Consider the following 12,103-nt stretch of genomic DNA (forward strand, 5'->3'; position numbering starts at 1 on the left):
GCACCGCTGGGGGCAGATCAGGGTAGAGGGGCAGGGAGATGGGCAAGGGAAGGCCAATTAAGCAACAAAAACTGTATATAAAAAAAGATATGGAAATTTACCATTATTTAAGCCAATTAAAAACTCCAAAACAGAGACTGAAGGAGCTACCCTGCACGGTTCCATAATGAAAGCCATGCATTACTAAACAAAGTTCCCAGGGCCAGACATGCGCTACCTTTGTAGGCATTGTTGGTCAGGGAAGCCTGAGCCACAAAACGTAGGCAAAACTCAGTCCTTGTATAACCAACAGACTCCAAGCGTGTAAATCTGTTACTGAAGACAGCACACACCTTTTTGCTGGACGTAGAGAAACCAAGCTAGAATGACTTGGAATATGTCTTGCTTGCTAGCCTTAAAATTTCCAGAAGGTTCTCTCAGTGGTCTTAGCCAGCTATGAGGTCTCCAAACTACTTCTATGTTTTAAACAAAGAAAGTTAGCCAAAGCCATCCTGGATGGATTTTATTTGTTTTTCAGTGAAAGTGAGAGCGAGAATATATCAGACGAAGTGTCAGGGAAAGGTCACAACAGACAGCAGTTACTTTTCATGTGGAAAAAAAAAAAAAAGAGAAAAGTTGCAGGAGCCATGAGTGAGATTTATGTCTAAATCAAGAGGGAAAACACTGGTACTTTTTGAAACGGTGACAGAGACAGTAATCAAGTTAGGAACCGATCCACAGAAGCAGACATAATCACCCGGAAGGATTGAAATAAGCTGAGGCTCTTTGGGGAAATGTTCACTCCAGGCTCGCCTCTGGTTCTAATAAAGGGAAGACTTCTATTTCTGCCAAATGGCCTTTATTTTCTCACTGAAGTGGAAGGTGAGGTTGTTTGATAAGAAGGAAGGGTGAAGGCATGGTTGGGATTTCAGAGGTAAATATTTAAAGGTAATTGTAGATACGAACAAGACAGCCTATCAGCCAAAGATAAATAGAACTTACTTACAGAACCAGGGACCGTGAATCAATAAATACATTGTAGTTCTTGATGGTTCTCCATTTCCAAGTAAAGGGGAATTAAGACTTGTGAAAAACCACATACAGATCAATAAAATAATTTGATTTTCATGTGTCTAGTAATTACACATGTTTTTGTTTTTGCTGCTTTAAATTTGTATATTTCAGTTGAGATAAAAAGGCAGAAAAAGAAATAGTGAGTTTTGCTAATAGAAGGAAGAGAAAACATGGGTATACTATGCCTGGTAAGTAGTTTTTCATTATGAAAACCTTCAAATAATTGTATATGAACACTAGATTACCAGAGGCCAAACTTTAAATAAAACCTCTATTGTGCCCCAAATCATGTTTTTCTGTCATACACTCATAAAAACAACACAGATAATAAGAGAAAGTTGGGGAAAACGGAAAAACATGTATGAAAAAGAACTCTAATTACTCCACTGCTGTGAATTTCCATTCTCATTTTTAAATGGACTTTTATTTGAAAGGTCAGGTCATACTGAAAAATCACTAATATCTTCTGCCAGGGCTTTAAAATCTGGTTCCGAAGGGATTCGTGTTTTTATAAGCAATACATGAGAAAGTTTATGTCACCATACCCACTTCAGTGCCAGAAAAAAAAGGCCTTTGTACTGTGTGGCTAGTTTTCTAACACCAAAATTTGCGTCTTTTTAATTATGATTGCTGGCGTTTATGGAGTACCCGTCTTTAAGTACAAATATGTATTGTAGAAAGGATACTGATTCGTTAAGCCTTTCTACCATACCTTTGCAGAGAATTAAAGTGTCCAGTTAACCTTCCAACAGCCATGGACAGAAGGATATACAGCATGTAAACTGTAAGCCACTAAACTCTGTCTTAGTCAGGGTTTCTATTCCTGCACAAAATATCATGACCAAGAAGCAAGTTGGGGAAGAAAGGGTTTATTAAGCTTACACTTCCACATTGCTGTTCATCACCAAGGGAAGTCAGGACTGGAACTCAAGCAGGTCAGGAAGCAGGAACTGATGCAGAGGCCATGGAGAGATGTTACTGGCTTGCTTCCCCTGGCTTGCTCAGCTTGCTTTCTTATAGAACCCAAGACTACCAGCCCAGGGATGGCACCACCCTCAATGGGCCCTCCGACCCTTGATCACTAATTAAAAAATGCCTTAAAGCTGGATCTCATGGAGACATTTCCTCAAGTGAGTCTCCTTTCTCTGTGACAACTCCAGTTTGTGTCAAGTTGACACTCAAAACCAGACATTACAAACTCCATGAATAAAGTATATAAACAGATAAGTAAATAAAGTCATTTCAAATAATGGTAAGTGTTTTGCCAAAAATACAACAGAAGTTATACAGGAAAAGTGATAGGCTGTGGTAAGGGATTGGTTTTTGATTTGTGAACTGTTGTTTGGTTTTGGTTTTCTGTTTCATTTTGGCTTTAAGACAGGGCTCACTCTGTAACCCTGCTAATGTAGAGCCCATTTTGTAATCCAGTTTGGCCTCACACTTGCCTTCCCAGTACTAGTGTTAAAGAGGTTTGCAGTGGCAGACCTTGTGCAGTCTGGCAGGAGAGTGGTTATGACGGTGTTACCTCGTATTTGTGCCATTTTTCCAGCTGAGACAACCAGTAACAGGGATGGAAAACCCAGAGAAGAGGACAAAACTGTGATGTAGGAGACTAGTGAAAAATCAGGAATGACTCTGAACTATGAATCAGAGCAATGACTCTGAACAGGAAGCCGTAGTACAGAGCCTTGATGGTTAGAATTGAGTTTCCTCGTAACTGAGGGAAGCATGTGATGTTATTTATTCTTTTGATGGTGGACTGCAGTGCCAGTGTAGAAAATTCACTACAAAATAGAGGCATGTTGAAATGTTTTGCTTCTGTTTACTGAAAACAAAAGGGTTTGCATAAGGCTTGAATGAATAGTGTTAAGGAAAATAATACTCAAATGTGACTTCTAAATTTTTCATTAAGCCCAGTATTGAAAATAGTGCCCTTTGATGACCCAGAGAAAGCTAAGAGAGATTACAGAGATGACCTCAATGGTCTTTCTGGTTATATAGTTTAGATGCCTCTTATACATCCAGGAGGTAAATGGACAGTTTATAAGAGAGTAGCAATCCGAAGGAAAGATAAGAATTTGGGAGTCCTGAACTGTGTTGCCTCTCAACTACTTTGTGGTCAAGAGCTTGCCTAGTGTGTGTGAAGCCCTAGATTTCACATATATTAGGAAATTTTTATTTTAATTATTTTTATTTAAAATATAATTATTGTTGTGTTTTATATAGTCTGATCACAGTTTTCCCTCTCTCAACTCCTCCCGGATCCTCCCACTTCCTGACCCACCAAATCCTCGTCCTTTCTTCACCTTTCTCATTAGAATACAAGGCACCTAACAAAAACAATAAAATTAAAATGGGCAAGCCAGAAAAGCATGGGACAAACTACCAGAAGATAAAAATGCATAGAGAAAGCACAGAAGATATATATATATATATATATATATATATATATATATATATATATACATATACATATAAAGAAACACATGCATAGATACACCATAAAAACACAGCACCAGAAACCACAATATATATGCAAAGACCTGTAAGAGGGGAAGAGAGAGAAATAAAGAAGGAGGGGGAGATAGAGATGAAAAGTTATTCAGACAAAGCATTGTGAAACAAAGAACTTTCAAAAATGCAATTTAGTGGTTTTTTTTTTTTTTGAGCTTCTACTGCTGAACATGAGACCTGTCCTTAAAAGTGGTTTGTATGCCCAATGAGATACCATTGGGAAAAAGCAACTATCAGTTGGCAACAGCTTCTGGGTTAGGGATGGGGCTTTGAGTTCACTTTCCCTCTTAGCCCAGGATCTCACCTTGTTTAGACCTGTGAAGGCCCTGTGAGTGCTACCACAGTCTCTGCATTTATGTGATGTCAGTCCTGCTGTGTTTGGAAGGCCTTGTTTTCTGTGTGGCAAAAATCCCTGCTAGCTCTTAGAATATCTCTGCCTCCTTTTCCACATAGAGCTCTCTGAGCTCTTACAGATTTTACAGAGACATCCTATTTAGAACTGAATGTTCCAGGGTCTCTCACTCTCTGCAAATTATATTGTGGTTCTAATTTTTTCCTACCTACTGTAAAAGGAAGCTTCTCTGATGATGGCTGAGCCAGGTACTGTTCTGAGCACAGCAGAATGTCTTTAGGAGTCATTTTATGGCTACAGTTTCTTTCGAAGAACAGTAGTATTTGATTTTCTACCTATGTCTCTGGCCTGTCTAGTTTCAGATTCTAGACCACCCAAACACTGTCAGGAATGGATTCCATCTCATGGAGTGGTCCTTAAATCCAAACAGATATTGGTTGGTTACTCCTATAAACATTGTGCCAGTATAGCACCATCTTATTTTACAGACAGGTCACCATTATATATTCAAGGGTTGGTAGCTGTATTGGTATTTATCTCTCTCCTTTAGAACCAGGCAAAGTAACTTGAATGGAAGAAGAAAATGTAATGGCATATTACTCAGCTCTTTAAAAACTGTAATTTTCAGGTGAATAGAGCTAGAAAAAATTATCCTGAGTTAGGTAATCCAGACTAAAAAGACAAACATTTTATATATATATATATATATATATATATATATATATATATATATATATATATATATTCATATATATTCATATATATTCATATATATTCATATATATTCATAAATATTCAAATATATTCATATATATATATTCATATATGTGTGGCCTCAAACTCAGAAATCTACCTGTTTCTGCCTCCCAAGTGCTGGGATTAAAAGCATAGGATGTTCGCTGTTAGGTTGTCAATAAGCAAGCTCTACAATCCATATATCCACAGATATTATATACAGTGCAAGTGGCTAGAGGAGGGATATACCTCCCTAGGAAAGGGAAATAGTTATGTATATATGGGGGATAGACTAGAAGAAGAGAAACACATGGGGAAAGGAAGGGAAAAGGATGGTAAAAGATGGAATACAGGGAGGGACAGCTAAAACTAAAGCCATTGGAGGGTTCTTATGGAAACCTAATACAGTGGAAGCTTCTTAAGATAGATAGAAATAAAAATAAAATCATCAAATAATGGGGGACCAAGGTTAAAACAAAATATCTCTTATCATCAAATAAAACCTCCAGTTCCAAGTGTGGGTTACATCCATCTAATAGAGTTACTGGCCAAAGGAGCACCATGGAACCCCTCCCCCCAAACAACCCCAACTATTTACAAGGTTGTTGGTTGCTCTCTATAAACAGATGTTAAAGACTCCACTTAACCCTACACTCTGAACAAAAGGAAGTCAAGCTAGTTCCTACCTAGAGCTTTCACCCCTACTGACTAGTGTTCATAGTCCTTGATCATCTAGCTAAGAAATGTGACAGGTGAAGAAACAAAGTTTTATAGAGAACTCCTTCAATAAGAGTCCCAACAAAGAAAGAAGTATATTGGTTTTGAGTGTCAACTTGAAACAATCTAGAATCTCACAGGAAGGGAGTCTTGTTGGAGTAAGTATCTAAGTCAGGTTGGTTCATGGGTATGTCTGTGGTGAATTGTCTTGTTAGTGATGTAGGATGACCTAGTCTATTTTGGGTAGTACCTAGTGCCTAGGAAAGTGGTCCTGAGAGTATAAGTGAGCGGAAAGCTAGCTGAGAGCAGTCAAGCAAGGGTGCATTTACTTTCTTTTTCCTCTTGACTGTAGATACGAAGTGACAAACTGTTAGCGTCTTGTATTGATTTCTCAAAATGGTTGGGCTATAACTTGGAACTATAAGCCAAGTAAATCCCTCTCTTGCTTATGTTGCTTTTTGGTGGGGTATTTAACCATAGCAAAACAAAAAAGCTCAAAATAAACAAAACAAAACTAGAACAGGGGCTAGCCATGGAGGTTAATGTGAAACAGACAGCTAATTACTCTTTAGTCCCAAAAGGACATGCTAACTTATCAGCAAAAAGGGAAGACTGATCCCTATATCAGATGCATGCTGTGACAAGAAGAGAATAAAAAAAGAAAAGCTGGCTTCTCTTGTGTATCTGTGATTTGGGTCTTTGCAGCTCTAATGGTCACTAGCACCATTTAATTGCTCCAACGTTGCGGAATGCTGACTCAGTTGAGCAACAGGAGGATGGGAATGAGGAAGAGGAGACAGCACCACTACGATTTGCCTGCAAGACACAGATTTACGAGTTCACCTGAACAATTGACGAGTTCGCCTGGACAATTTATGAGTTCACCTGGATTCCTGGCTGATAAACTCACTCACGTGTGCTGAGAACGCATGGTAATGGGTCAGATCTTCAACCTCAAGTAGTAGATATGCTACTAAACAACGGAACTATATTTTGATTGGTACCTAGAGTGTTTACTAAAGCTCACACTATTAATTTTTGTAAAGCAATAATACTGCAGTTTACACAGTTTTGAGTATTGGGAAAGTGTCAGAATCAATTGTTGGAGAAGCAGCTTGGGAGCTGGAATGTGTCCAGAGATTAGAAGATATTATTATACGTGTAGAAGGTATGATACAGGTGAGACCTGTATCATATGATATGTGATGAGACCTTCACCTCTCATAAGGAACAGAACTGCATGGTGTACAAGCAAGACCATTTCTGGAAAAAAATTCTCTTTTTCTACCCATATGCCTTATTATAGAAGAAGCCAAGGTAAAAGTGATCCCAGCAAACTTCATCTGAAAACTCATGTCTGTCACACACCTTGGAAATGCTTTCTGCATGGCTTCTGTTTAAGGTCAGTGTATAAATATATATATACCATTTATGAAATAAATGTCATGCCAAGTATGGCTATTTCAGAATAGTAAGTTATGTTGCCATTGAAGTTTGAGATAATGGTTCTTAAATGTAACGCCGAAAGTAGACTTTAAAAGCAAATGTGAATTTATTAATACCGAGAGCAGAAAGAACAAAGGGGAGGGAAGGAGAAAGCATGAAAATGATTGCTCACATGGAGGCCAGCACAGAGCAAAGTGCTTTAAAATGCGTGGCCTTTCAGTTCCCAAATAAGGTCTTCCAAAGTTATTGTTTAACAGCATGGCAAAAGTCAGGCTCAGACAAGTCATTTCCTTAAAATAATACGCGATGTTCAGGTTTAATATAGGCATGGCCTAACGAAATTCAAACTACAGCAATAAAGTATAACCTGATCACAAATCTAATAAAAATGTTGTCATTGGGCTCTGGCATGCTCCTTTTTTCCTGCTGAGTTCATTGGTGGTGGTAAGTTCGCTTGCTTTGAAAAGAAACCAGTTTTGTAGAAATTCTTAGACTTCTGTTAAACTGTGTCCACTCAGGCTTAGGAGTGAATGCTTGTCATAAGGTACTCACGGGAGCATGAGATGTAATGAAAGAAGCGGTCCACTCCGAACTCAGTCTGAAACTCTTATGGGAAATAGCATAGCTGTACTCTATTAGTGGAAGTTACACATGCAAGTGGCTTCTGTTCCAAAAAATAAAAAATCTTAACAGGTTTTCACCTGGTTTTATACCTAGAAGACTGGCCATCCCAGGTTGGTGAACTGTGAGATACAGGCAAGAGTTACAAGGGAAGGCCAGACCATGGATAGAGAACACTACCTTGTATGAGATAGCTTGTATCTTGTATCTTCTCATGGAACACTTGTCAACTCAGACCACCTTAATTCATAAAGAGAAATATGAGGAGCAAGAGCCAGACAATTCTAAGGATGAGCTTCTCCCTGCATTCCTGTGTGGTTCTGCCCTCTTGTCTTACAGCTGATTTGTTCTCTCTCTTAGACAATTCTCTCTGCAACTCCAGCCCAGCACATACAAGAAGTCTGCCCAGCACGGTCATGGTCTCTTGTTCATGGAAAGTTCTGTGGGGTATAAATCTTTATTTCAAGATGCTTCTTTTTTGATATCTAAGTCTAGACTTACATGGTGCAATATGTGTCCCCTAGGTGTTCAAAGAATGAGAGGAATCAGGTTTTGTCAACTGGAAATTGTGAAATCTAATGCAGAGACCATGGCTGAACCACGATCAGATTCAGTTTCATCAACTCTTTGCATGTGCTTCCCAGTAAAAGCTTAAAATTTTTATTTTTTGTTCTTATGGATCAAAAGTAAACTATGTAAACTATTTATTCAGTATTCTTCATGAAATAAGCCTAATGTTTGATTTCAGATGTGCCAATATACTGGGATTTTAATGAAGTTCAAAAGGTGTGGTTCTATCTAGACTGAATTGGTACAAAACCAAATTCATGTTGACTTTCATGTTTAAACGTGAAATGCTTTGCTCAACTAACAAGACTATTGGGACGTATTTCATAAACTGGCAGCAAAATCTTATGCTCATAACACAGAAACAGCTTTTTCATTAGGAATCAACCTATCTCCTAACCATACAGTCTAGGAAAACTGACAGGTTGTTGAGCCATGAGATATAGTCAATAGTTGCATTCCTTATACAAAATGAAAATGTGTAACAAAATACATTTAAAAACATCAGGGATATGAATATAGCTAAATAACTTTGTTATTTCTTGCTGAGCACCTCCACAAAAATTCTGTTGGAAAATCTGTCTATTGTAAAAGACTGGAGTTTATACAATTATAAATACACAAAGTTCTACATTATACATTTCCCCTTTAAACTTTACATTGGATTTTTATTACCATGATTAAAAGTTATCTTACATGATCCATAAAATCCATTCTCAAGAAGTAACACTTGCTACTTCAGAATTAGTGAAGGATATAATTTAATCAATGAAATCAATTAATTTTGAAAATATTCCTGCCTGTGGAAAAAGACCTAGGAACACTGACTTCATTAGGTTCCCAGTTTTCAACACAAACAATTTAGGGTGGCATGTGATTAAAACCAGAACATACCATGATAGGGCAAGTATCATGAGGAGAAATTAAGTCTGGGTCTAAGCTACAAACAGCATGAGGATCCAATGGGCCCAGTGCTATGGAAGATCCCTAGAAACCATTGGATTTGTATACATCTGTGTGTGTGTGTGTGTGTGTGTGTGTGTGTGTGTGTGTGTGTGTGTGTGTTGAGAGAACTGGCCTGTAGCATTTTGGAGCAGACCCAGTTGTAAGCCAGGATAGTGCAGAAAGTGGCACTGTTTTTGGTCAAGAACAGTTCACATATGCTGAGTGAAAAATGTATGCATGAAGCCCATGTAGTCATCAGGATTTGCAGAGAGCTCCAAGTTGGCAGAGACCTCCATGGGTTCTCAGCCCCAGCCCCTGACTAGTAGCAAAGGAAGTGGACCCAGAATCAGGAACCTGTATCAACCCGTCACTTATGGATTTTGTGTACATTGAGTTCCTTGATTCCCTACTATTTCAGCAAGCAATCACCCTGAATTATAACCAAGAAGTATCCTTAAGATAAATGAAGACATATCTCAGATCTGAATAACTATCCATGAAGAATCTTTCACAGACAAGACAGTCTGAAATTCTATCAGAATGAAAATATCAAAAATGTAAACACTAATGTAAATGTTTTTCTGATTTGTACACAAAGCTAGATATTGTTGTCCTTCCTATGGGGTTGCCAACCCCTTCAGATCCTTAAGTCCTTTCTCTAACTCCTCTATTGGGGTCTCCATACTCAGTCCAATGGTTGAGTGTGAGCACCCACTTCTCAGAGACAGCTATATCAGGCTCTGTCAGCATGCACTTGTTGGCATCCACAATAGTGCCAGCTGTTTGGTGACTGTACATGGCATGGATCCCCAGGTGGGACATCTCTGCATGACCTTTTTTTCAGTCTCTGCGCCACACGTTGTCTCTTGATTTGCCCCTATGAGTATTGGGAACAAGATTTGGTTCCCAGCACCCACATGGCAGGTCACAATCATTTATAAGTCCAGTTCCAGGGCAACCAACGCCCACACACACATGTGGTGCACATAAACTCATGTAAGCACACACATGATCACAAAAATTAAAATTTAAATGTATGTAAAATTTAAGATAAATTGTTATAAAGGCAATGGCATTTAAATCAACACATTGTAAACATCAGGTGTTTCTGACTATTTTTTAATTACTCATCAAAATCAACTAAAAAGTAAGCAAAGGAAAACAAACACAAGTAAAAATGCTTGAGACCATCCTAACAAACATGCTTTCTGGACCCTGATAACTGACAGCTCTATGTCCACACTAAGTGAGATGTACTTTTCTGTCTTAACAATCTTAAGTCAGGGACTGCCAAATAGTGGATGGATCGTGTATCTCCTGCAGTTTGGACATTTTCAGAGTTACCAGTGTGGACTTTCCCTGAGCTATTCCCAGAGGCATTCGGCATTCCACAGGCTCAGCATATGTCAAAGTCTGTTTGACAGTAAAATCAACTATATATTTCCTTATGTTGTTATTCAATTCCAAAAGCCTGGAAAAAAATCTACTTCTTACATCATGAGTCAATGAATTTGCTTCAGACATTAGTGCATTTATTGAGCATTTTCGGTGAAGAAGGCATGATTTAAGAGTTTTACTCAGCTGCTGGATGAAGCCTCTCAGAATTATACTAAGGTCCTGTCTATAAGCATAGGAGAGTATTATTAATGACGTCACAGGTTGGCTCTCTCCATTGAGATTGGTCTCAAGTTGGGCCAGTCATTGGTTGGCCATCCCCTTCATCTTGGTTCCATCTTTTTCCCCCCTGAGCTACTAGTAGGCAGGACAACTTTTGGGCAGTTTTTGTTGGATGGTGGTCCTGTTCCCACCACTGCAGCTGATAGAAACAGATGCAGAGACCCACAGCCAAACAATAGGCAGATCTCAGGAGTCCTGTGAAAGAGTAGGGTGAAGGATTGAGAGAACCAGAGCGATCAAGGACACACCACAAGAGCAAAGTAACGTGGGCCCAGGGGGCTCACAGAGATTGAACCACCAACCATTCATTGGCTGGACTGAGCCCCCTACACTTATGCAGCAGATGTGCAGCTTGGTCTTCATGTGGGACCCCTAACAATTAGAGTGGGGCCTGTCTCTGACTCTGTTGCCTGCCTTTGGTACCCTGTCCTACAGCTGGCCTGCCTTGCCTGACCTCAGTGGGAGATGACTTGCCTCGTCCGGCTCTGACTGGATGTTTCAGGGTGAGTTAGTACCCATGGAGGGCCTCTCATTCTCTGAGGATAAAGAGATGAGGGAACAAGGGAAGGGGTATGAAAGTGGGACTGGGAGAAGAGGCTTCAATTAGACTGTAAAGTGAATCAAAAAATTAAATTAAATTAATTAAGAGTTTTACTCAGATTGCCTGTTTACATCCTCAGACAAACTTTTGTAAGAATCCCTTTATTATATTCCCTTAGAGCTTAGAAGATGGGCAAACTGAAGTCCTAGACGGTCTAATATCTTTCTTAATCACACAGTTAAGTAATCATAGAGTCCAGGATACTAGCATTGCAGCCTGTCTGAACCAATCCCCTATAAGCTTCTACTTTGCTACACAGAGGTCAGAGAGATAAAAGCTCATGTAATCCTCACTTAAGAACATACAGGTAACATTATAGAGACTGAAAAGGTTGTATTTATGTATTTAGAAATGTACACATTACACACACACACACACACACACACACACACACACGTGCGCGCGCGCACACACACACCAATTAATGAAAAAAAGAGACCACAATTTTGAAAGAGAGTAAAGGTGGGTATACATGGAAGGACTTGGAGAGAGGTTGGGAACAGAGAAATAATATAATTTCAAAAGCAAATACTCTGAAAATCTGCATTCAACAATCCTTGAGGAGTCTAGCTGAATCTTTTTCTTCCGGGCTCAGTCTGACCCTTTTCATATTCTCAAATTTCCTTTGTCGAGGTGTCCCGACAAGCTTTGTATTTTATTTTGGTGGCTAAAGCCAGCTGCTTAGAAAAGAAATGGGTATTGGGTATGATGATTTGACAAAACTGGACAGGGAGCCCTGGGTCTGTCACTCTGTCGGAGGTACTGTGGAGAGAGTATGGCATCAAAGCTTCATCTGTAAAGCTGAATTTTTATTTCATTGCATGTAGTATAAAATTATAGATGTGTAGGAAATTATAGATGTGTAGTACAAATTA

This window comes from Apodemus sylvaticus, chromosome 4 (genome assembly GCF_947179515.1).
Source record: "Apodemus sylvaticus chromosome 4, mApoSyl1.1, whole genome shotgun sequence".
In the NCBI taxonomy this organism is placed as follows: domain Eukaryota; kingdom Metazoa; phylum Chordata; class Mammalia; order Rodentia; family Muridae; genus Apodemus; species Apodemus sylvaticus.